Below are 3,618 nucleotides of genomic sequence, written 5' to 3'. Positions count from 1 at the left end.
TTTGCTGTGAAGAGGGTCTATGTCTGTGTGTCTGTGACGTCTGAGCCACCTAACCTCACCTGGGACCACAACCATTTCTGGAGAGACTTGAGTCACCCCACGGGGAGCCATTCCTGCACTTAGAGATCAGGACCGACCTGCATCGCCTTTAGAAGAGTCCGTGCTGGTGAGCATCTAGAGAGAAGCAGGTCAGAAGCAGAACCAACAGTAAATCTCTGAGCAGGAGCTCCTCTGTTCTTGTTCCCCGCCTACACAAACATGAAATTGATCTTGCCAGATAGCAAGAGAGATGGTGTGGATATAAGAGACCCAGGTTTTTCTGTTTCAGCAATAAAGAAAAGTGCCCGTTGGTATTTGTCCATTCTGATGGATTTTAGTTATGGGTATGGCTTGACTCTGAAGCCCCGGTGGTGGACTGATCAGGACCTGTGAGTGTGACAGGACATCCCTGCTGTGGTTAGGTTATGTTGTGTGGTGGATGTGAGAATTCGCGGATAAAGTCCCACACGGAACCCTCATACGCCGCTGGTGGGAATGTACAACATTGGTGCAGCCACTGTGAAAGACAGTATGGAGGTTTCTCAAAAACTAAAACTAGAACTGCCATGCGACCCAGCAAATCTACTCCTGGGTTTATATCCAAAAAAGCCAAAAGCTAATTTGAAAAGATACATGCACCCCAGTGTTCATAGCTGTACTATTTACAGTTGCCAAGAATGGAAGCAACCTAATGTCCATCAACAGATGAATAATAAACAACATTGAAGATGGTATATGCATAAAATGGAATGCTACTCGGCCATAAAAAATGAAATTTTGCCTTTTGCAACAACATGGATGGACTTGGGCATTAGGCTAAATGACATGAGAAACGATATCAGTTATATATGAAATCTAAAAAATATAACAAACTAGTGAATATAACAAAGCAGAAGTCAGAGATACAGAGAACAAGCTAGTTATGAGTTCAGCAGGTGGGGGCCAATATAGGAGTAGGGGAGTAAGTGGTGTAAGCTATTAGGTATAAAATAACTGCATAGATATGCTGTTGTACAACGTGGGGACTATAACCAAAATTTTATAATAACTAAATGGAGTATAACCTTGAAAAATCATGAATCACTGTACTGTACACCTATAACATATACAGCAACTGTACTTCAATAAAAATAACAATAATCGGGAGAAAACGTCCTCCATGGACCTTCAACCTTTTAAGAGGGTGATTATCCTTCATGGGCCTGACCTAGTCAGTTGATGCTTTATAAGAACTGGAGGGCAAGTTTCTCTTGCTGGCCTTGAGTTGCCGTGTTATGAGGGATCCACAGGCAAGGGACCACAAGCCACTTCTGGGACCAGGGAGCAGGACCCGATGACTATCAAAGAGAAAACGCCCTCAGCCCTGCGATCACACCTGAGAACAGAAATCTGAACTGAATAATCAGGAGAGTTCAGAAGAGGACCCGGGTTTCAGGTGAGACCCAGCTGGTGGGACTCTGATGGGAGCCCAGCCTTGTGGTGCCTGGACTTCCAAGCCACAGGACCTGAGATGACGAATGTGTGTGGTGTTAAGCCACTAGATTTGGGGTGGTTCATTATACACCCATCGTAGCCACTCCAGCCCCCAACTAGGCTTAAAGTGGACAGATATTTATCAAGTCAAGCCCCGGGACGGGATGCTGTTGGTGGCTCCCACTGCGGCTGCCAAAGTGAAGGAGAAAAATCTCTACCTGCAGGTTGAAGAGAGAAGATCCTGAGCCAAAGAGCTGGGCTGGGTTTAGCAGAACTCCAGGCAAGTGCCACCAGTTCTTGCTGACTTGATTCTTGTTCTGTGTCCCCGCCACTGCTGGCAAAGTGGGTGATGCCTCCTCCTGTCTGGCAGTTAAAGAGTCACAGGCCAGCGCTGCTGGGTCGCTCCACATGAGGGCTCAGAGTTGGGGCCAACATGCTGCTGAGCGGCCTGCCTAGGTGCCCAGCTGCCACTCAGCTCAGTGAGTCCACGGAAGGTACACGGGTCCTCACACCTGCGGACTTTAGAAGACAGCAGCTCTGAGGGGAGGTTTTGGAGCCAAAACAGTCTCAGATATCATTGAAAACCACAATTTACATTTGGAGACTGGGTGAGACCCAGAGAATGAGCTATGACCATCACCTGATGACCTTCAAAGGCACAGGTGACCCAGGTCCTTGGACATTTTGTCAGTGGGCCTGGGTGGGGCTGAGGAATCATTTTTCAGTGAACTCTTTCTAAGGTCATCTCCAAAATCTGACAGCAAACAGTTGGGACGTTCCCCTTTTCTTTGAAGTCACTTTAAAGCACCTAGTGGTATGGGTAGCCGAGCAAACCACACCTTCCCTGGGGTTAAGACACAGCCGAAACAGAACCACAAGAGGAACCACAAGAGAGCTGGAAGGGCGCTGAAAGCAGGGCCTTTGGAGCTGGAGAGTGGGAGGAAGAAAGCAAGTGAGAGCCCAGACCTGCTCCAAACTGAGCGGGCCCTTGAGTTACAACATCAAGCAGGGGGTTCCGTGTGCAGGCAAGCATCCCACGGAGCAACCCTGGCCAGCTCATTGTTGGCAGGAGATCAGAGAGCTAGCTTTTCGATCCACCCACAGCCACCCGCTTCCTGTGGGGGTGGGGGGAGGCGGGCGGGGAAGCTACACATGGATCCGCTACCAAGTATGGGTGAGGGCTCGGCCAGGTGGGAACTTCTCACCAAGGGTGCTGGGGTTGGTTTAGGCCATTACCCCTAGAGTGTCAGTTTCAAGGTGTGTGCTCAGTTGTTCAGTCGTGTCCAACTCGTTGCGACCTCATGGACTATAGCCCTCCAGTCTCCTATTTCCTATTCCAGGGGATCTTCCTGACCCAGGGATTGAACCAGAGTCTCTTATGTCTCCTGCACTGGCAGGTGGATTCTTTACCACCTGGGAAGCCCTATTAGTTTTAATAATGGCCATATATTAGAATCACCTGGATAGCTTTCCACCTCCAAAAAACGACAAAAACACCATTGCCTGGAATCCTCCCTTTCCAAAGACTAATTCAGTTTTTCGGAATAGGACTGCAGGCGCTCCATTTTGGCCAAGCTTTCCCAGGTAAGTGTCCCCCAGAACCACTGCCCTAGAGAAATTCTCTGATACCTGTACCAGAAGACAGGCCAAAAAATGTTTAAAGCAGTACTATTTGTAATAGCAAGAACCTGGAAATAATCCAACTGTTTACCAAGCGGATGGGTGAAGGGTTGGTCATCATGTGGGAGAAAAAGATGAGTCACAGCTGTTCATGCAGATCAGCGGGAAAAGGACATGGAGCCACAGAAGCTCCATGAGCAAGTCACAGAGGAGCCCGTGTATGAGATGCGTTACATTCACATCAAGTGCAGAAGCTGAGAAACATACATGATACATCAATATATCATTAGGAATACACACACGTGCACGGGTATTATGTATACACACACATGTGACGAAACAAAATCAAGAACAATAAACACTAAACTCAGGAACAAACATGTCTCTGGAGGCTGATAGGAGGATGGGCATATACCTGGTTAAAACTAAAAATTCAAAAAGATACATGCACCCCTACGTTTATAGCAGCATTATTCACAAGAGCCA

The sequence above is a fragment of the Ovis canadensis genome, chromosome 14 (genome assembly GCF_042477335.2).
Source record: "Ovis canadensis isolate MfBH-ARS-UI-01 breed Bighorn chromosome 14, ARS-UI_OviCan_v2, whole genome shotgun sequence".
Taxonomy (NCBI): domain Eukaryota; kingdom Metazoa; phylum Chordata; class Mammalia; order Artiodactyla; family Bovidae; genus Ovis; species Ovis canadensis.
Note: the sequence above shows the minus strand (reverse complement) of the source record.